We start from the raw sequence: 24,042 nt of genomic DNA on the forward strand, positions 1-24,042 counted from the left end.
TCACTCACTCACTCACTCACTCACTCACTCACACACACTCACACTCACACACTCACACACTCACACACTCACACACACACACACACACACACACACACACACACACACACACACACACACACACACACACACACACACACCTGATAAGATGGGATTTTGCTAGTAGCTTTTAACTCTCATGCCCCTTTCCTGCCTACAGAAAAAGAAAACTAAACATTAAACAGCAGGTTTTGACATACGTTGATATTCGTCTTCATATTTTTCATCCATCTGATGTTCTCATCATGGTCCTCGTGTCCACACATCCATGCTGGGTTTCTCTATGGGTCGGTAAGTTTTAAAAGTAATGGACGTAGCATAAATATAAGGGGAGAGAGGGTGATAACGGTCCCGCTCCACTCGAGAGCAGTGAGGAGAGGCCCCCTGTCACTGCCCACCAGGAATGATTCATGTGAACAATTTGTCCTAATTACTCCAGCCCAACACTTTTGTCACTATTAATCATACACACATGCTCGTACACACTCACACGTGCACGCATAGGGCCAGTCAGTGGAGATCAGTGTCCTCGCAAATTGAAATAGATGGCCAAGACGATGGTGAGGAGGATGATGGCGCCCAGGATGAAGACCAGAATACGATTTTGAATGATCCTGTTGGTGAGGAGAGGGAGAGATGGAGAGAAAGAGAAGACAAGATTAGACGATAGTAAAAAACTACCCATTTAACATTTTCACACAAACTAGCATGCATGTGATTGAGTACATGCCCCGCATGCATTTTTCTGACTGAACTCGATAAACACATTTCACTTCAGTCATACGTGTCTTCTAAAAACATAAAATAAAAATAACAAACAGACTTTCGTGCAAAACATGTCACCCGGTGTGACAACTTTGCCTTTTTCCTCTCCATCTGTCTGCAGACACGCTTAGAGCATTTATTTTTCTCCAGAAAGTAAAAAGTGTGGCTTGTGGCATTCCTCAAGCTAATAAATTTCACATATTTACTGATGGATTTCTCCATAAAACCCACTTTCCTATTGTCACATGACCAAACCAAACAGGCAATTTGTGCCTGCAGGACAGTATTTGAAATTTTAGTATTTGCACATTTATTTCTTCCCGAGGTCTCAAAATGAATTGATATGCATATTACATATAAACTACCACCTAAAAGTTTGAAGTCGGTCAGGTTTTTTTTTTTTTTGTTGTTGTTGTTGTTGTTTTTTATGTTTTAGAAAGAAGTGTCTTATCCTCACCAAGGCTGCATTTATTTGATTAAAAATACAGTAAAAACTATTGCGAAATATTATTACAACTTAAAATAACTGTTTTCTATTTTTAATATATTTTTTAAATGTAATTTATTACTGTGATGGCAAAGCTGAATTTTCAGCAGCCATTGCACCCATCTTCAGTGTCACATGATAATATGCTAATATGCTGATTTGGTGGTCATTTCTTATTATTATTAATGTTACAAATAATTGTGCTGCTTAATAATTTTGTGGAAAGCATGATGTATTTTTTCAGGATTCTTTGATAAAAAGCAAATAAAAAATTTTATTTTTTCCCCAAATCTCAAAATGCAGAAAAAGTTATTCTGTTTGTCTCTACTCAGAAGTACCAAAAAGAGCTAAACAAACTGTTTGAAAAGTGGCAAAGTGGTACAAAGTGGGTGTGTGGACAAGTACAGTGAGGGTGAGAGCGGGAGTTGTAGGGGTGAGACCCTGGGATGATCTCTCGGGGCAAGTTTCTGTCTCCTGTGTCATTCCTGATAAATGACAGAATTATCCCATGTGCTGACATGTGGAGAGAGCAGGACCACTGTCCACTCCTATAAGCAGGAGATGAATAACTCACACACACCCATTCATCACCACTGCAGCCGAGCAGCACTCCGCCCCATTCAACACGCACACACACAGAGATATAGAGATGTACAGTGAAGAAACCAAAATGGCATTACAACACATACCTCAATGCTGCTGCTCAAAACTGACTAGTATTCATATTATATCTATGCTCTGAGATGTTTATTTTGTTAAGATAAACCATCAGAGGCTTTTCCACCACACTGACAAAAGGTGTGTTCTGATTGGACGCTGGGCCGGCATAATTCATAATTGGGAGTGCATGCTTGGAGGAGGACATTTATTTAGAGCATGTTTAGCAAAGCCAGATCTCCCACATGTCTCTTTAAGTAGCATTCATTATTTACACACACACATAAACAGAGCAAGAGGACAGACTGTTCATGATGTTCAGAGATGTGCTGGTGCCCAAAGGGAGAGGAAACAGCCGTGGGAGAGGGACGAATGGGAATTCTTGGGTCTGTAAAAAGAATGTGTGCTACAGGATGGTACTGATTCTGTGCTCACTACAACTGGAGGTAATTTATGTCAAGATCAAGATCCTTATGATTTTGCAACTTCCTGTCAATCAATATTAAGATAAAGTATGGCACTCTTCAAAGGGGTCAGTTTTTTTTTTAAAGAATTTAAAGATTTCTTTCAGCAAGGACACATTACATTGATCTAAAGTGGCAGTAAACGTTTATAATGTTACAACAGATTCCATTTCAAATAAATGCTGTTCTTTTGAATATTCTATTCAACAAAGAATCCTGAAGAAAAACAAGTATCAGTGTTTCCACAAAACACCTCGCCCTTAGTTTCTGTTGCTACGTCCAACAAGCCATGGCACTTTCACGCCATACTTCATAATCTCACACAGTAAAAAATACACCGCAGAGCAAGAGAAGACTGTCAACGTGCTGACAGACAAGACAGAGCAGGTTACTTCTGGTATGAAACGAAGTCTCAGCTTTCAAATTTGGTCCATTTTTAAGAAATGTAAACAAATACCATTTTGTGGCTCTTTAATGTGTCGTGACAGATCGCTGTAGCGCCTCAGTTTAAACGGCATGTGAACTGATCGTCTCTTCATATTTACTACTAGGGTTGGGCCGATAGACGATCCATCCATCGCCGATGGCTGGCAGACATCATGATGTTGAGCCGGCATCGTGACCCCCCCTCCCCCCCCCACCCACATACCCCCCGCATTCCGCAGCATCCCAATTCCATGTTCGGAAAGGAAATTAAGTGTACTATGGAACCCATAAAGGGAATAAATAGCCTACGAGATGGATAAAAAAAATGTCTCTCACAATTATATCGTTGGGTAATTGCAGGCATCAGGGAGCCACTACTAATATGCAGGGCATTGAAACCGCTTTCGAGTTTTATATGACAGTTTCTTCATTAGAATTCAAAACGACATCAGTAATAGAGTCTTTCTCTTAATTATCAACCAAAGTGTTTGAACAAATAAAAATCCTCCAAATAATCATATCCACTCTTATATTAAACTATTATCCACATTATATTAAACATTAGTTATATCCCACTGCCCTTGTCCTATGGCCAGCATGCTAATCTAATGCTGACAGTATTTGGGATTTTAGAAATATGAGAAGTGCAACAATAACGTGACCCAGCTGGAGTGTTCCTGCTCCAGATTTGAGAGCTTTTAAAAGCTCAGGCCTGGAGCAATAGACTGCTTTCAGAAATAAAGAGACAGGAAGAAAGAGGAAAAGAAACAATGGAGAAGATGTTGTATAAGATTCATTTTGTAATGAAAGAGCACTGCAAAAGTTAATCGATACTACTGGTGTGGACTGCCGCTGAAAGCCCATCCTCGTGGTAGAGGATGATGTCTCCAGTGGATTCTCAGTACTGAACCTAAACATTACTCCTGATTCAGACAGAATTTGACTGGCCAAAAAAAAGTGATGTTTGTGCTATTTGATATAAAAAAATGTAAGTCCAGTCTGATTTACAGTATTCTGTACATAATGCTTATGCATACATGTTTTAATATACTCTGAAGCATACAATATTCACATACTGACAGCATCTTAAAACATATTTACATACAGCTTTTTTAAAGTAAAACTTTATGAATTCTTAATATTACATAAATAATTACATTTTTTAATTGCTACAAAAAGTCTATTTTATATAAATGTTGTACATCTGAGCTTTCCACACATTAGGGTTGGGCCGATAGATGGGCCCCCTCCCCCCTACCCCCCGCAATCCACCGCATCACAATTCCGTGTTCGGAAAGGAAATTAAGTGTACTACGGAACCCCTAAAGGGAATAAATAGCCTACGAGATGGGAGGATAAAAAAAAATATTTCAATACTTTCTCTCGCAATTATTTTGTTGGTTAATAACACTAAATTGCGGGCATCAGGGAGCCACTACTAATATGCAGGGCATTGAAACCGCTTTCGAATGTGCACTCTCATTTTACTTTCACTTTCGAGATTTGCGATCACACGGACTCTATACTACGGAGCGGCAGTACCTACCACACATTTTACAAGATTAGATATTTGCCAGTGGTGCTCAGTACATGCAAATCATTCGCCATTGTTCTATGAGTCATCTCTCTTTACTGTGTATGTGGTAAGTGAACTTTCATGTACTAGTCTACCGCTAACCATGTCCCTTTAGTGGCTCCATAGATCGCATTATTTGTTTTCCGTGCCTTTCTGCATACGGATTCTCGCTTCGGGCACACCCCCTAACCCTGCCCCCCGATGTCATCATCCATCACGATGTTTCACTGTGGATATCGTCCGATGCCAATTTGGTAGACATCGCCCAACCCTATATACTACTATTTATAGCACAGAATAAACATGAATGAACATCAGAAGATATGATGTTTCAACCATGGAAAGACGTCAATACACAGTTCAAGTCCACTGACGTTAATCTACTGTCTACACTCCTGTCTGGTTTGTTTGTAAGACAAAATGGCGGATTTGGCATTATGATTGGTCAGATCGCCTGTCAATCAAACTCCCGGTGAAGGGTGAATTGAAGCTCTTCTGCACAGTAATTTTACCATGGTAAAAAGGGTAATATTACTTGCTTGTGGTATGTTAACACCAGTGTTGGGGAAAGTAAATTTTAAAAGTAATGCATTACAATATTGCGTTACTCCATTAAAAAGTAACTAATTACGCTACTTAGTTACTTTTTATGGAAAGTAATGCATTATGTTACTTTTGCGTTACTTTTTAAACCTGGACAGGGCTTGCTTGTTTGTTTTTCAAATAAAAAAGTTATATTTTTGGCGAATATAAAAGCCTTTTCACAAGCCTCAGGCTGAAGGGAAAGTAAGTTTTTACGTCCGTACAGTAGAATGCAGAAGAAGAAAGTTCAACACACTTCAGCAATAAAAAAAGACACACAAATGTTTGTCTAGAGTAATTTGTGCTTATTAGTACGGTTAACTGGATCATCGAAGCTCAGAAGCAAAGATTGGTTAATAGAATGGGATTAAATACATAAAGGATATTTGTGTTGTTTAACATTTAATTATTGCAGGTTTGCGTCATATTCTGAGTTGCATTATTTTTATTCATTTTGAGGAATACTGAATCTGTGTTTTTGTGAGCGAGGTGAATTAATGCATATTCATATTTATTTTAGAACTACAGTAACATCTTCTGATTTCTCTCAACATGGGGACAGGAGAGCTGTCAATCAATAAATTGGAAAAAAAAGTAACTTGCGTTACTTATTTGAAAAAGTAACTCAGATATTCTTTTGTAAATTAAAAAGTAATGCGTTACTTTACTAGTTACTTGAAAAAAGTAATCTGATTATGTAACTCGCGTTACTTGTAATGCGTTACCCCCAACACTGGTTAACACAACCTCATGAGGCATAGTGCTTTTTCTATACAGAATTTTTGGTTTAGCAAAAAAAGACTTCATGTATGGACTTTTAAACTCATGAATCAACTTTGACTAACCTTAATTTTCTGAATAAAAGCTCAGCTGTAGATTTTTGACTGAAGTGCAAGAGATTAAATACAGTGTGTGTGTGTTGGTGTGAGTGGTTCAGGGGCCAGGCTGAGCTGTTAGCAGTAATGTAGATTAATCTGCCTTTGGTGAGGCTGCTCTGACAGGCCCTTGAGGGTGGGCGGAGAGGCCCCGGGCAGCCCCGCATCCAGACACAGAGGGAGAGCGAGTGAGTGAGTGGCCCAGTCATCACAGAGAACAGCCACGCTTCCTTCACTTCAACGGCCCAGACCAACACCACCAGACTTACACTCTTAAAAAAGACACTGGAAAGTTCATGAATCGCTTCACTGAGATCCGTTATAATAAGAGGAACATGTTTGAGGAAGTAATTTATCCTGTCATGTATGAGAGCTCATATACTCACTGATGTAGTGCAACTTTTGTCTGTAAACTTTAAAATCTTCCCCTGTGGCAGTCCCTTTCAACCGCAACTAAAAATAACCACGAATGAATCTCAAAGAACAGAAGTACCAAAACAGACTATTTGTACACTTTTTTCACCACTCTCAGAACCAGCCTGTATTTCCACTGACTTGAAAACCAAATGATGATGCAGCTGGCTCTTACTAAATAATCTGTCCACAAACAAACATGTCACATTGCTGTCTTTGTTTACAAGCCTTGCTTCTAGTTTTGAGAACTCATTTTGACATCCAATGTAGTTTGTGAGTGTAATCATTGATATAATAGCCAGAAGTTAGTTAAATATACAGTATAATAAATACAATTCATAGTATTCTATTTACATATATGATTGCTGTAAATTATATAATTCTATAAAAAATACTATAAAATAATATATGAAAATAGAAATATAATATATTGAATATATTATAATAACATTAAAATTGTAGTAATAATAATAACAGAAAAATATTACACAATATTATTGTTTTACTGTATTTTTAATCAAATAAACACAGCCTTAGTGAGCATAAGAGACTTTTAAACAGTAGTGTATAAAAAAAACTTTATAATAAAAATAGTTAACATTTTTTCTTTAAAATATGTTTACTGTATTATTTTATATATTTAAAATATATTTCTTTACAGTTCAAATAACATTTTATGTTATTGTTTTGAAAGCTTGACTCCCCGTCTCTGACATTCCTGATTCCTGGGGTGCAGCACACAACACATCAAGTTTGTTTTTTGCCTCAAAACTGCCTTTTCTCCGTTGGATACACCTGGACAAGATTGGAAACTGCAACACCCTGTTTGTGGAAAAATGGGCATTGCATACTTCTGTAGCTAATCTATTGGCTCCTCCACCTCCAGTCTCACCTGGGTTGAATCACATTAATATAAAGGGAGGACAGAGACAGAAACAGAGACAGCAAGAGCAGGAGAAGAGTTGCATCTGATGCCTGTCTGATGGAGGTTCTATCCCATGCTGAACCATGTCAGGACAGAACAGAGCAGGACCCATCAAACCGCATCCATCCTCTCTGTCAAACACATGACAGAGGCTGGAAGAGACCTGTTCATGTTGTCACAGCTCATAGCTCAGGGTAAACCTTCTTTTACACATTCACTTTTTCTGTCTCTCTCTCTTAGCTTAGGTTGGAAAAAAGAACCAAAGGTTCAAAAATGTACATGTATAATCAAATAAATAAAGTTTGCTTCAATGTAGCGTATATAAAGTAAAAATCTTCATACCGAAGAAGATACACATCCCTACTCAACTAATATTAAATATTAAAACACTTCAAGAATTCACACTTTTTAAATTGATAGCATAATCTCATGTACCAATAGAAATGTATCCTGTTTAGTTGGGCCCAAGATTCTACACAGAATGATTTGAATTCAATTCCCATGCTGGAATAAATGAATTTATGCTTTTTTTAATGAACCAAGTCAAACTTCAACACTGCTAGATCACATTTGGTTTCACTTTAGTTAGTGATTTTTACTGTCTTGATTATATTGACCTCAAAATTGTGAGGAACCCATTTGCTTCAGCCAAACCTAATCGCACACTAACTACAACTGCTGCATAATATTAATAGTACACTGTACAAATAGCAATTTAAGTCTATTAATAATCTTAAATTAATTTGGGGTCAGTAATTTTGTAAATGTTTGTGTGTCTGATGCTCACTGCATTTTGTTTTTCAAAAATACAGTAAAAACGGTAACACACTCACAGTTATCCATGAGTGTACACAATGTATTACTACAATACAGTACACAATGTATTACTACAATACTTTTTTAAAATATATATATATATTTTAAAATGCAATTTATTTCTGTGATGGCAAAGATGAATTTTTAGCAGCCATTACTCCAGTCTTCAGTGTCACAATACTTCAGAAATCATTCTAATAAGCTAGTTTGTTGCTTAAGAAACATTTCCTATTATTTTCACTGCTGAAAACAGTTGTGCTGCATAATATTATTTGTGGAGACTGTGATACATTTTTTTGTAACATTATTAAATTCTTTAAGACTTTTGATCAATTAAATGCTTTCTTGCTGAATAAAAGTATAAATTTCTTAAAAAAAAAAAAAATCTTACTGACCCCAAACCTTTGAACAATACTGCATATTTACTTTACACTTTACATTATCATGAGAAGACAATGATCCACTGCATTTTTCCCATTCTGTAGACTCTCAAAAATAAGTTTTAAATCACTAAAAAGCTGGATAAAGGGGAAAAAAATCATGTTTTGTCAGCAGGAATCTACAGTTTTCATATCTTTTTTCCTTTTTTAATGTCATGAAATAAGACAAACTCCTCAATTATTATTATTTTGTTGTTTGTATGGGGGGCCTCAGACCCTCAAGTCCCCCTTCAATTCGAGGCCCTACAGCTGAGAACCTACACTGTGACTTTCTCACTGTGAAGCACACAAACCGAGCACTATGTGTGCAAGCACTGCCAAAATAACTCCTTCCAAAACTAGCAGACAAAATTAAACTGAGTCAATTGGGTTAAAAACATAAGTCTAACCTCAAATGCAATCTCTGTTATGTGCTCCCTGTGACACCACAGAGATGTATGAAGTTGTGTTTTCATCTGCTGTGAGTGTGTGTGTGTGTGTGTGTGTGTGAGGGTGGTTGTGAGAGAGAGAGAGAGAGAGAGAGAGAGAGAGAGAGAGAGAGAGAGAGAGCGAGTTCATGCTACGAAGAGCCCATTTATCAGTCGAGCAGGTAGAGGAGACCGAGACAGATGAAAATAATGAGGAGTTTTCTGTCAGGAAAGATTTACAAAATCGTACCCGCATTATATTAAATATTAAAACACTTCAAGAATTCACACTTTTTAAATTGATAGCATAATCTCATGTACCAATAGAAATGTATCCTGTTTAGTTGGGCCCAAGATTCTACACAGAATGATTTGAATTCAATTCCCATGCTGGAATAAATGAATTTATGCTTTTTTTAATGAACCAAGTCAAACTTCAACACTGCTAGATCACATTTGGTTTCACTTTAGTTAGTGATTTTTACTGTCTTGATTATATTGACCTCAAAATTGTGAGGAACCCATTTGCTTCAGCCAAACCTAATCGCACACTAACTACAACTGCTGCATAATATTAATAGTACACTGTACAAATAGCAATTTAAGTCTATTAATAATCTTAAATTAATTTGGGGTCAGTAATTTTGTAAATGTTTGTGTGTCTGATGCTCACTGCATTTTGTTTTTCAAAAATACAGTAAAAACGGTAACACACTCACAGTTATCCATGAGTGTACACAATGTATTACTACAATACAGTACACAATGTATTACTACAATACTTTTTTAAAATATATATATATATTTTAAAATGCAATTTATTTCTGTGATGGCAAAGATGAATTTTTAGCAGCCATTACTCCAGTCTTCAGTGTCACAATACTTCAGAAATCATTCTAATAAGCTAGTTTGTTGCTTAAGAAACATTTCCTATTATTTTCACTGCTGAAAACAGTTGTGCTGCATAATATTATTTGTGGAGACTGTGATACATTTTTTTGTAACATTATTAAATTCTTTAAGACTTTTGATCAATTAAATGCTTTCTTGCTGAATAAAAGTATAAATTTCTTAAAAAAAAAAAAAATCTTACTGACCCCAAACCTTTGAACAATACTGAATATTTACTTTACACTTTACATTATCATGAGAAGACAATGATCCACTGCATTTTTCCCATTCTGTAGACTCTCAAAAATAAGTTTTAAATCACTAAAAAGCTGGATAAAGGGGAAAAAAATCATGTTTTGTCAGCAGGAATCTACAGTTTTCATATCTTTTTTCCTTTTTTAATGTCATGAAATAAGACAAACTCCTCAATTATTATTATTTTGTTGTTTGTATGGGGGGCCTCAGACCCTCAAGTCCCCCTTCAATTCGAGGCCCTACAGCTGAGAACCTACACTGTGACTTTCTCACTGTGAAGCACACAAACCGAGCACTATGTGTGCAAGCACTGCCAAAATAACTCCTTCCAAAACTAGCAGACAAAATTAAACTGAGTCAATTGGGTTAAAAACATAAGTCTAACCTCAAACGCACTACGCCAAAGAATGAACGACTGTGTGTGTGTGTGTGTGTGTGTGAGAGAGAGAGAGAGAGAGAGAGAGAGAGAGAGAGAGAGAGAGCGAGTTCATGCTACGAAGAGCCCATTTATCAGTCGAGCAGGTAGAGGAGACCGAGACAGATGAAAATAATGAGGAGTTTTCTGTCAGGAAAGATTTACAAAATCGTACCCGCATTATTAAAATTTAAAACCTTTTTCCCATTCTTTCCCACATTTTTTTTCTCTTTCTCTCTTACACTCTCAGTTCCCCTTATTAGTAGCCCTAATGAGGGCAGTGGTACACCTCTACGCCTGGGTGTGCGGGGGGAGGTAGGTGACGGAAGTTTACCCCATTCTAAAACCCCTAGCACCACACACACACAAACACACACACACACACACACCTTTTACAATACACAGACATCTCCCAGCAAGCACACACACACACAAACTCAAAACAGACACATCCAAAACACTGAAAATTGCATTTTAATCATTTAAACCTCTTAATAAACAGCAAGTTTCAGGATTCTGAAACATTTACAACAGTACAATATATAATGTATAAGAAATACTCTATTTCTTGGTCACTAATCATATTTGTAAGATTAACTTACATTAGTGTGTGTGTTTTTTCAAGCTGACAAAAAGAATCACAGACTGTGTGAGGTTGTCTGTATTTTCTTAACCAGGTATTGTACTTCACTGGAGCAAGACAGAAACAAAAGAAGTGAAAGTGGGAGGAGAGTCAGCAGGATCAATGTGTTCACTAATGGTCTGACTGATGGACACGATGCTCTGTGTGTGTCGGGTTCCCCTTATTAGTAGCCCTAATGAGGGCAGTGGTACACCTCTACGCCTGGGTGTGCGGGGGGAGGTAGGTGACGGAAGTTTACCCCATTCTAAAACCCCTAGCACCACACACACACACACACACACACACACACACACCTTTTACAATACACAGACATCTCCCAGCAAGCACACACACACACAAACTCAAAACAGACACATCCAAAACACTGAAAATTGCATTTTAATCATTTAAACCTCTTAATAAACAGCAAGTTTCAGGATTCTGAAACATTTACAACAGTACAATATATAATGTATAAGAAATACTCTATTTCTTGGTCACTAATCATATTTGTAAGATTAACTTACATTAGTGTGTGTTTTTTCAAGCTGACAAAAAGAATCACAGACTGTGTGAGGTTGTCTGTATTTTCTTAACCAGGTATTGTACTTCACTGGAGCAAGACAGAAACAAAAGAAGTGAAAGTGGGAGGAGAGTCAGCAGAATCAATGTGTTCACTAATGGTCTGACTGATGGACATGATGCTCTATGTGTGTTAGTATGGTGGAGGGAGGCCTGTAGTACTGATCCTGTGTTGGAGTGTGTGATCTCACACTAAGAAAGATAAATGTTTTAGCAGGGCTTCTCAGCTGCCTTACTGTACTGTACATGTCAAATCGGCATCACCTGTCAATAGCTCAGAGTTTTAGATGTAATAAAAACAAGCAATAGCATTCTTTGCAGTCTCTTTCAGAGTGACATAAAGGGAGTCAGCATTAGCAAACGTGATGGAACTAGCGGCTGTCAGTAAGAACTGGACTGAAGAGTTATTTTGAGATTTATGGCAATGGCACAGTTTTGTTTTGATGATTGATGTATTGGTCAAACCAATAAATTGGCCAAAATGTTGCCATTTTAATATTGAAACATTAGCCAAAAAATATATACTCACCATCTGGCCAATTTTGTGTTTTTTGTGTCAAGAATTTTCTTAAATAATTTGTTTAGTAAATATTGTATAAAATAAGTTACATGCATTGAAATTCATACATTTGAATTTCCATACACTATTAATATATGTATACATATGTGTGTGTGTGTTCACAATATTACAATAATACTGTTTTTACTGTATTTTATATAGTAGTAATAATAATATACAAGTATTTTTTACTTAATTGTCATATATTTTTAATTATAATTTCATTTAATTTAAAGACTGTCACTGGTGCCCACTCGAAAAATTTTGCTGCATGATGCCCTCAATTTTTGCCAATATTTGTGTTTACCCTGTATTACATTCTGTGGTTAACTTAGCAACATGCTAATGTCAAACTTCATTGAATTCAACTAGGAGTCAAGTCTCTTCTGTACTTTGTTATGCGGCTGCCTGTATAAAGTGTCACTCACTTATGAGGTTCCATTTCAATTAGGATGCTGCTTAAGAAGTCTAGGTAGGCAGCTCACTAGGTTTTGCACCAGAATGTCTTTCTTCTTCCAACTTTTTCAGTTCTTTCACTCTAGATTTGATAACTTTGTCTCACCACTTTCTCTTATTCTATAAAACTCTGGAATTTCTCAATTTCATCATTCTTCACTTATCTTTGCCTTTCCCTTTTTCTTCTTTTCTCTATCTCTAGTTAGAATGAGGGTGTTGATGTCAAAAACGAGGTAGAGGATTACTGTATATCTCAGGAACTTTCTCAATGAGGGCATGCCTGTGCCTCACAGCAGCCAATAAGAAGGCAGTAAATATTATGACAAGAGTCCATGTCATGGGTAAATGTGCCAAGGCAGCAGTCAGCATACCACTATTAATCCTGATTTCCCAGCACTCAATGCAAGAAACTTAAGAGAAAACAGAATCACCCCGTGTTATGCTCTACAAGTCCAGTGATACACATACTGCAGCAAAGCAATCATTTAGAGTACGGATGTAAAAACCAAATGTTTATTTTATGGCTGTCAAAGTTAACGTGTAAATGTGATAAATGATACAGTACATGCTTGAATATGTTAATACAATTATTCAATATGACATTTTAAAGGGGTCCTATTATGCTCTTTTACAAAGTCTTGATTTTGTTTTGGGGGTGTACTAGAACAGGCACTCATACTGGGTTGTTCGAAAAACACATTATTCTTCACATATTTTACATTATTACAACACCTCTCTCCCTCGTCTGGCATGAACGGCTCGAATAGTTCCTGTATCAAATGAAGGCCCGCCTTCTGAAATACGAAATGTGCTGTGATTGGTTAGCTGGGCCAGTGTGTGTTGTGATTGGCACCACTTGGCGCCTGGTTGGGAAATGTCATGCCCCTTACCATAGCTGCCTGCCAGCTTCAGTGTAAATATTGCGTCAATATCAAATCAATTTGAGCACGATTTAAACCCGGATGATTGTAACCACTCTAAGTTTGTCTGCCTTGGGAAAGCTAGCGTGTCTCCGACATAGTGATAACACTAGTTGCCTTCTCTAGTGCAGCTCAACCAGGTCTCGTGACTCTCGTCCCATTCGTCGATATTTGTGATATCACAAATCCCGGAAAATATCCATTGTAGTCCAAACGAGTCATTCGTTGTAGTTTTGAATACGTTGTAGCACCCATATATGAGCACATGATGAAGAACTGACAAAAACAACTCCCACATATCAGGAGTCAACAATAAGAATGGACCACTGGGCCACTGTGAGAGTTTCGGGGCAGTTAACAGAAAAGTTAACAGTCCTATTCTGTCAGCGCTACATATCTTAGATTTTCTTATCATATACATGCATTACATGCAGTCACATTTACAGTTTTTGGTGAATTTTCAAGTTCGAAATAGAGTAATTTCAATAAGAATCCACACAGATTTTGCAGCAGCTCCAAGTTGTTCACATGGTTTCACTGCGTTGACTATTAGTGAGCTGCTTTGTTTGAAAGTAACTACTGTGTGAACTGTGCTTCATACGTCGCTACACTATTGACCTTTTTTTATCGGTAAAACCGATCGGTAAAACGTTAATGTGACCACACCTTAATAAATATGAAATAATAAATATAAATAAATATGAAATAATAAACAAAATATTGTTTAATTAATGCAAACATAAAATTATACATTTTAATTAGGCAAGTAGATACTGGCCTGACCAGGAAAGCAGAACAAAGCCTTACATGCTGAGCCCTGAACATGTAAGATTAAATCCATAAAATGTGAGTAAAGTAGCTTTATTATTGAATCATTGCCATTTGGATTTGTGTACTTGGATGCAGTTTGAGAAATACAGAATATGTTTTGTGTGAATGTGAAGCACACAGAGTGCTGTTGATGAAACTGACACAGTGTCATCCACACAAGTGGGCAAACATAATCACATGTGGGCCTATTTGTTAGTATGTTGACACTGAAAAAAGATGAGAAAAAACAGAGGATGATACAAAACAGCACAAATTTCCTCTAGCTTGCTTTTGCAGCCTTGATCTCAAATAGCTACTGATTTGATACTGAGCATCAGTTTCAATAAGAAACCTGACAAAGGCCTGCAGTGTGAACTCACACTAACAGGAAATCAGTACCATGTAAAATACATAACCATGGCATTGTATGTCTTTAGAGCCGAGCGCAGAGACCATCATGTGTGGCCAGAGATGGAGAGGAACTTGAAAAGACAAGGATACAATCAAAATGGGTTGGAGGGTATACAAAACAGGTTATGCTTTTGAGAGGGAGCCTTTCAAATTCCTATCCAGAGGATAAAAGCTTTTAGAAAACAGCACTTAATCAGCTCAATGCTTCAGCTGTCCTTGCCATGCTATGTCAGCAGAGTCACAGAGAGGAGCATCTTAGTGTCCAAGATGTATCTCCGAAAAACAAAACATGTGACACCAGATTTCTAAGCAAGGGCACCTGGAATGATGACACAAGTGTGGTTAATGAACTAGCTGTAAAGCAGGGAAAGCGAGTGGAGAGCAGTGACAGACCTTTCCGGCACCTTCTCTCTCAAATAAACACAAACTTCAGCCTTGAAGCTGTTGTTGTGTTCCCACTTCTATCCTCGGGCGATTCTGACTGCATGAGGATGAGGTTGCACCAATGGCGAGATGGGGAAAAATAACATTAATAGGAGAAGCAAAGCCCTTGACTTATGCCGCTGCAAGGTCAAAAAATAAATAAATAAGTAAATAAATAACCAAAGACACCTGAAAAACAGACGGAAGTTTGAAACATCTGGAGATTGCAAAGGATCAACAATTTAATTAAATTTTTTGAAGAAAATGAGAGAGGTGCCATGATGTTAGAGAGGTTTCCAGTGGTTACTATTAAGTTTTTGGGTGGTTACTAACTAGGTCAAGTCAAAAGAGACTAACCCAGGTCTGTACGACATTCTAGGCACTAGTTATAGTCCTGTTTCAGTCTAGTCTATGGGATTTTTTTTGGTATTTTTGCTTTTATTTTAGATAGTATAGTTGGAGAGAGGACAGAGGACGAAGTGGAAGGCCAGGACACAAATTCAAGTCAACCAAAGACCAACTGAGCTATATGATGGAACACCGCCCATGAGACTACCAGCTCGTATTTATCAACTGAATCAAATCTTGCCCGTTTTCTTATCTTATCAATCTTGCCCATTTCATCATCTACCGGAAGGAAAGGGACGTTCATATTTACAAGTTTAGTGATTTGACTAGAGTAAGGTATTTTTTAAATTACGCTTCTACAAACTGATGAATAAAGGGTGTGCTTTTGCTTTTTTAGGTTTTTATTCAGTTTACATGGGTTCTATGAACTGAATTGCTGTCTGTTCATAATTGCACAATTGTACATGACATCCATTGCGTCCACCATGTTTTCAGGGTTCAAAGAGTTTCCCATTAGTAATTACATTCATGTGCATTCAGTTGATAAATACAATCTTTCCTACATTACTTGAACGCACCGTTAGTAAGTCTGATTGCTTAGAAAAGTAAAAGCACACCTCTCCTTACCAAGGCCCGTAGGTATAACTCATGTCTGTAACATAAAACTGCAGGGTGAAATGCAATACTTAGGATTAAAGATTTGTTTAAATTCAAAATCAATTGTAGTGATATTTGGGGGCGTGTCAGTGAAAAAACATGGTAGCCACAGTGAAACAAACACCAACTACAGCCTTGTTTGTGCAGTTGTTGTTTTTCCACTTCTCTCTCTTTTTTTCTGTCGTTTTCTCAGTGCCCTGCTGTCCAGGATCTTTTAGCTTACATGGGCACTTTCCTGAATATGTACTCTGCACACATCTATTCCCTGTAGTATCTCAGGCAGACTGAAGAGGAGGAGAAGAACACACACACACCTAAAAACAACACAAAAACACTCCCCTACATTGTGACTTGTACCATGAAAACTTATTTGTCTATCCACAAACATCTATCAAAATAAATAAATAAATAAATAAAATAAAAAAATAAAACATTAAACAAATTCCAATTTTGAAATATAAAAATTTAATAAAAACAATTAAATTAAAACAACATTAAAAACAACAACAAAAATAAATATATAAATAAATCAAATAAAAAACTTTTAAAAATACTCAAAAGGTTCATTACATAAAGTTAGTAAATAAGCAAGTAAATAAATACATTACACAAAAAATAAATAAATAAATAAAAATGCTGAAAAGTTGACTATGAAATGAGAAAAATCCGAAGTCATGCACATGACTTTTCCCACATCAATTTAAGTTCAGCCAATCAACTCAAATCAGTCAAATGTGGATCAGGGAATATCAGAAGGTCATGTGTGACCGTTGTGGGTGGGGCATATGGGCTACTCAATGGTACTCAATGAACACCTCTAACTCAATGCAAGAAATAACACAGGATCGGAGAAAGGCTTGGACGAATTCCTTGGGAACATACAGCACGCTAATAATTGTGATGCTGAAGGCAAACCGATTGCATATCCGTACGCTGACCGTCCTATATTGTAATTATTCCTTGGCAGCTGTGGGCTCTGTGGATAACCTCTGTTCTGCTGGCTTAAAGAATACTGTTTAGTTGCATTACAACTTGTGCCCCGTGATCAAACACACCCACGGCTCTCAGGTCACACAGGGGCTAAGCAATGGCTGCTAACAATGCAGCATTTAAAGCATCAAACATATGCAAAGTGCCTTTTACACATGGGAGAGAGAAGCAGAGCTTGCATAAGAGAGTAAATGAGAGAGACTGAGTACGGCAGCTTTACACTTGAGCAGGCGAGTTTGTCAGATGTGATAGGTGGGTACAGTGGATCAGCTGTTCCTGCCATGCTTCCTCCTTTCCTGAAGACGGCGTTGCTTTAACATCTGGATTAACATGGGGAAGTCGTGGCCTAACGGTTAGACAGTCGGACTCGTAACCCAAATGTTGCGAGTTCGAGTCTCATACCGGCAGGAATTGTAGGTGGGGGGAGTGAATGTACAGCGCTCTCTCCCACCTTCAATACCACGATTGAGGTGCCCTTGAGCAAGGCACCGAACCTCCAACTGCCACAGCATAAATGGCTGCCCACTGCTCCGGGTGTGTGTTTACGGTGTGTGTGTGTTCACTGCTGTGTGTGCGCACTTAGGATGGGTTAAACGCAGCGCACTAATTCCAAGTATGGGTAACCATACTTGGCCACATGTCATGTCACGTCACTCACTTATTAGTTTAAATCTAGATCGATAGACAGATAGATAGATAGATAGATGAAAATTTATAATAAAACACCCTAACCTAGAATGACAGATGGAATGACAGAACGACAGGATGACAGACAGAACGACAGAATGATAAAACGATATGATATAATCATAGAATGACAGACAGACGATAGAATGGTAGAACAACATATAAAACGGTAGATAGAAAGAACAGACAGACAGATAGATAGATAGAAAAATTACACCCTAACCTAGAACGATAGATGGAATGACAGAACAATAGACAGATAGAACGACAGGAAGAAAGAATGACAAATAGAATGACGGAATGATAAAACGTTACGATATAATCATAGAATGACAGACAATAGAGAGACGATAGAATGATAGAACATCATACAGAACGGTAGATAGAATAGACAGACTGCAGACAGATAGACAGATAGATAGATAGATAGTAGGGGTGGAACGGTACACAGATGTCACGATTCGGTACGTACCTCGGTTCGGGGGTCACGGTTCGATACGATTTCGGTACAACAGGAAAAAAATACAAATCTACTATGATCGGTTTCTTTTTATTTATATTGAACAGACAGTAGTACAAAAAAAAAAAAGTTATATTTATAAAATCTGCAGTAAATATAAACATACAAGGAATAAACTCTTGAAATATATTTGATTTAGTTTACAGATAAACAAGAGAAAAAATACAGTGCGACACGTAACGTAGCCTATATATGCAGAGTTTCAGTAAATTTTTGACACTCTTAATTTGTTCACAGAAAGGAAACTCAAATGGCAGAAAGCGACATCCTATTTGTTTTCTTTCTTTTACAAAAGCACAATGTTTTGTTTTCATTGTGAGTGTACACAAATAAAAGCAGACCTTTATACAGTGATGCATTATTAATAAGACAATAAGTGTTTAAAGTTGATTCTGCTGGTATAAGGAAACAGTTGAAGGCACACACACACACACACACACACACACACACACACACACACACACACCAGTTCCAGTATTGCTAACTTGACAGTGCAGTTGGTACATTATCAAAATAAAATACAGTGAACCAAACATCAGCGCGCCCGTCTCTGTGTCACAGATGGAGCGCGACTGAAGTACAAAGCCTATAATTTACATAATAAATAATAGTTTAGCATTCAGATAGGTTACATCACAAATATGGAAATATTATGGAATATTTGGATTTGTGCCGAATGAGAGAGGTAGGAAAGTATACTCCTTTGTCAGTCTGTGAGAGACGCATTCAGAATCAGTGCATGGTCACTGTCTAGTGGGCTTTGTTTTTTTTAAAGGGGTCATCGGATGCAAAATTCAATTTTCAAGTTGTTTGAACATAAATGTATGTTGGAAGTGTGTGCACACATCCGGTTATCAAACAGCGTTGCATTGCTGCGGGTGCCCCCTTCTGGATTGGGGGTGAATTGCCTGTATTCGTTTGTAAGGCCTCATGCACTGAACCGAGATGTCCATCCTATAATTATAAAAATCCATCCAGTGTTTTTTTTTAAAATCCCTATTTTAAAATCCCCTTTCTCAAACCAGGCTGTTCTGAGAGTCCTGTCAGAATGACGTAGTTCTGTACAGGCCCCTCCCACAATAGTTTGATTGACAGTAGTGTTTCAGCACAGACTGGACTGGTATCTTACCTTAGACCCACCCTGAATGAGCTGTCATCAGTCCGCCATTGTGTTGACTCTGATGCAGGGGAAGACAAGATGTCTCCGATTAAGCGATTGAGGTGCTTTATTGTTGGATGTAATAATGAATATAGCAATCGTCATTTACTCCCACCATCTGAGCTGCTGAAGACGCAGAGGATTAACGTTACTTTCGCTTTGAAGTGAATGCGCCACTCCCGATCAGCCTAAATGCATCTGTGTTCACTCGAATCATTCGTGATCCAGCCTCATCTATAGAAGAAGTGGGTATAAGGTTTTTTTTATGAATCTTTGCAAATCACCTTTCCTAATAATGCGCTAATTAGCAAGTTTCACGATGAACGCGGCTAAAGTAAACAGTCTCTCTGAGAGCAGCTCTGAAGAGAGGGGCGGGGCCAGCAGAGCTCATTAACATTTAAAGCAACATGGACTATAATGACTTGATAAAAACAGAGCTGATTTTGACAGGTTTAAAAAGGTGTTTTTTACACTAACATTGAGAAATTTTAACCAAAGTATGTTATATACTTTTAATTAAGACCCTAAAGAATCATATCAACTTGTGAAAAATGAGCATCCGATGACCCCTTTAAGTGCGCAACTCATGGCATTCGCTGTTCTTCTGCTGGCGGCCGGTTGTCAAACAGCGTTGCATTGCTGCGGGTGCCCCCTTCTGGATTGGGGGTGAATTGCCTGTATTCGTTTGTAAGGCCTCATGCACTGAACCGAGATGTCCATACCGTGATGGTTCGGTACGAATACATGTATCGTTCCACCCCAGTAGATAGATAGATAGATCTATTTTATTTGAGGCGAATAAAATACTGCCTAAAATACTTTGAATACTGGCCATCCTTTTAAATTGCCGTGTAACTCCACACAAGGTCAAGTTCATCCGTGACCCTTCACCCCTGTACAAACCACGGTTCGACCCTGCTGTTTGCTCTCAAGCAGCCAAAGACTTCTAAACACACGGGGCTTAAACAGCGCTTACTCCCTCTAACACACAAGTAAAAATGTCTGCGCAACCAACAGGTACAAATACTACCTCGTTGCTCTCTGCCAAATGCACAGATGCCCCATTTAGTGAGAGGGTCTGAAAGAGAAGAAAAAGAAGTGAAAAAAGGGGATGCAGACTGGCTAAGAGGGGTTTCTTTCCCTCTCCACTGCTTGGTTAACCAACTGACCTGCAGTCAAAGGAGCCTTTGTGAGCACACTCTGGCGGTCGGCCAATCAGATCCTCGAGCTTGTCTGTCTCCAGGCGGGAAATGGTGCCCCTGGTATGCAGCGAGCAGCAGAATGCACAGACAGACAGGCCGGCTGCCGGCAGGCCCTCTCTTTTTCTTTCTCCCTCTCTCTCGAAAATGCCCAACCTCACTTCACTGAGGGGAAAATTACCTGACTGGCCCCCAGCCAGAGGACCTGCCTGCCCCAGCACCACTTATTTATTTAATAGTGTACCTCTGCCCCTGCCTCTCCATGCCCTGACACCTACTGTCTGCCAACTACAACACACACACATCCATCTGAGCTGCTGAAGACGCAGAGGATTAACGTTACTTTCGCTTTGAAGTGAATGCGCCACTCCCGATCAGCCTAAATGCATCTATGTTCACTCGAATCATTCGTGATCCAGCCTCATCTATAGAAGAAGTGGGTATAAGGTTTTTTTATGAATCTTTGCAAATCACCTTTCCTAATAATGCGCTAATTAGCAAGTTTCACGATGAACGCGGCTAAAGTAAACAGTCTCTCTGAGAGCAGCTCTGAAGAGAGGGGCGGGGCCAGCAGAGCTCATTAACATTTAAAGCAACATGGACTATAATGACTTGATAAAAACAGAGCTGATTTTGACAGGTTTAAAAAGGTGTTTTTTACACTAACATTGAGAAATTTTAACCAAAGTATGTTATATACTTTTAATTAAGACCCTAAAGAATCATATCAACTTGTGAAAAATGAGCATCCGATGACCCCTTTAAGTGCGCAACTCATGGCATTCGCTGTTCTTCTGCTGGCGGCCGGTTGTCAAACAGCGTTGCATTGCTGCGGGTGCCCCCTTCTGGATTGGGGGTGAATTGCCTGTATTCGTTTGTAAGGCCTCATGCACTGAACCGAGATGTCCATACCGTGATGGTTCGGTACGAATACATGTATCGTTCCACCCCAGTAGATAGATAGATAGATCTATTTTATTTGAGGCGAATAAAATACTGCCTAAAATACTTTGAATACTGGCCATCCTTTTAAATTGCCGTGTAACTCCACACAAGGTCAAGTTCATCCGTGACCCTTCACCCCTGTACAAACCACGGTTCGACCCTGCTGTTTGCTCTCAAGCAGCCAAAGACTTCTAAACACACGGGGCTTAAACAGCGCTTACTCCCTCTAACACACAAGTAAAAATGTCTGCGCAACCAACAGGTACAAATACTACCTCGTTGCTCTCTGCCAAATGCACAGATGCCCCATTTAGTGAGAGGGTCTGAAAGAGAAGAAAAAGAAGTGAAAAAAGGGGATGCAGACTGGCTAAGAGGGGTTTCTTTCCCTCTCCACTGCTTGGTTAACCAACTGACCTGCAGTCAAAGGAGCCTTTGTGAGCACACTCTGGCGGTCGGCCAATCAGATCCTCGAGCTTGTCTGTCTCCAGGCGGGAAATGGTGCCCCTGGTATGCAGCGAGCAGCAGAATGCACAGACAGACAGGCCGGCTGCCGGCAGGCCCTCTCTTTTTCTTTCTCCCTTTCTTTCTCGAAAATGCCCAACCTCACTTCACTGAGGGGAAAATTACCTGACTGGCCCCCAGCCAGAGGACCTGCCTGCCCCAGCACCACTTATTTATTTAATAGTGTACCTCTGCCCCTGCCTCTCCATGCCCTGACACCTACTGTCTGCCAACTACAACACACACACATCACAGAATGAACACACACTCTCTGGCTCCCTGAATAAGCTTTTAAAAAGTCCAAAGAGCTTCCTAAAGCAAGGTGTGAAACCCACCAAGCAGCCTGAACCAAGAGGTTAGGGGGCGCCAACTGTTACCCTCTTTCCACCGAAATGGTGCGGGTGCTTGTGCTGGAGTCGGTGCTTAAGCAGGGTAATTGTGAATCTCTCTCAGAACCTGAAAGCCAAACGATGATGTAACTGACTACATTACCACATAACCTGCCCACAAACAAACATGAAGCACCAAGCATTCAACTTTGGATTTACATTTAATCATTTAGCAGGCGCTTTAGTCCAAAGCGATTTACAAATGAGGAACATTGCAAGAAATTGATCATATAAAAGCCGAAACTAGCAGTACTGCGATGCCATGTTTCAAGAGTAAGCTAGAGTGGTACAGTGGTCTTGGTTGGAACAACTGTACATATACACACATGGTCGCCGTGATTTTGCCAAGTAAGACATGTTCCTGGATCAACATCTTTTGTTGATCCTGGATCAACATAACTGTCAAAAAATATAGACTTAACCCAATCCCTACCCCTACCCCTAAAACTAAGCCTACCCATAATTTATTCCTAAAAACAGTGTGAACTGATAGCTAAAAAGTTATCCCTCAATTATGACTGGTTGATAGGAATGTTGTTCCAGGATCAACAAGGATGTTGATCCAGAAACATGTTGTACTTGGTGAAATCACGGTCACCATACACACATGCATATGTATAAAACTTATATTATCATTGTGTATATATATATATATATCTCATAGCTACAATGTGTGAGTAGATAGGTTTCATCATTTTAAGGTAAAGGTGTTCAAAAGTCTGAAAAATCTGTGTGTAACTTTAAGGAACATCACTACTGAACACCTTTTTTCTGCAATTATGCACACTTTTTTGGGAGTTATTCCATATAATAAAATTTTTATGTGTGTACAACTGTTCAGAACTGTGCTAGCTGACCATGTGCAGATTAGCATCTTTGAGATATAAAGTATCAGATACTGTTATAAAGTATCAGAAAAATATATTATAATAATAACTTTTAATTATAATAATAATATAATAATAAATATAATAATAATATGTACAATGTATATGTAATCAAATCTTAATAGGTTAATATAACCCTTCTAATTAAATTATTATTACTGTGCTTCGGTAGTGCCAAATTTGGGGAGAGGACAAAATATTCCATCTGAAAATACAATATGAGAATTACCTGCGCAATTACTAGAAATGTGTACCTTGGATATTACACAATTTGCCCATATATAAATAATAATTTATTTTATAATAAATTAATTTATCATTAATGCATTTTTGTATTTACACATAAATAGTTTTTATGGTATATTTCTATTTATAATTTCTCACACACACACACACACACACACACACACACACACACACACACACAGGTGTGTTTTTATGGTTTATGGGGACTCTCCATAGGCGTAATGGTTTTTCTACTGTACAAACTGTATATTATATTGCCCTACACCAACCCTACCCCTAAACCTACCCCTCACAGGA

The 24,042-nt window shown here is 38.3% G+C and overlaps 1 long non-coding RNA gene across 1 annotated transcript in view; it reads right to left on the bottom strand.

Annotated features, from left to right (window-relative positions):
* Window positions 1–319: 319 nt before the first annotated feature.
* Window positions 320–24,042, bottom strand: part of LOC107581565 (uncharacterized) — a 52,220-nt gene continuing 28,497 nt past the window's right edge. The window contains exon 2 of the long non-coding RNA XR_001608842.1: window positions 320–653. This is a non-coding gene — a long non-coding RNA (uncharacterized lncRNA). The remainder of the gene's footprint in view (window positions 654–24,042) is intronic.

Source organism: Sinocyclocheilus grahami, unplaced genomic scaffold, assembly GCF_001515645.1.
Source record: "Sinocyclocheilus grahami isolate Dianchi unplaced genomic scaffold, SAMN03320097.WGS_v1.1 scaffold36.1, whole genome shotgun sequence".
NCBI classification, from domain to species: Eukaryota; Metazoa; Chordata; class Actinopteri; order Cypriniformes; family Cyprinidae; genus Sinocyclocheilus; species Sinocyclocheilus grahami.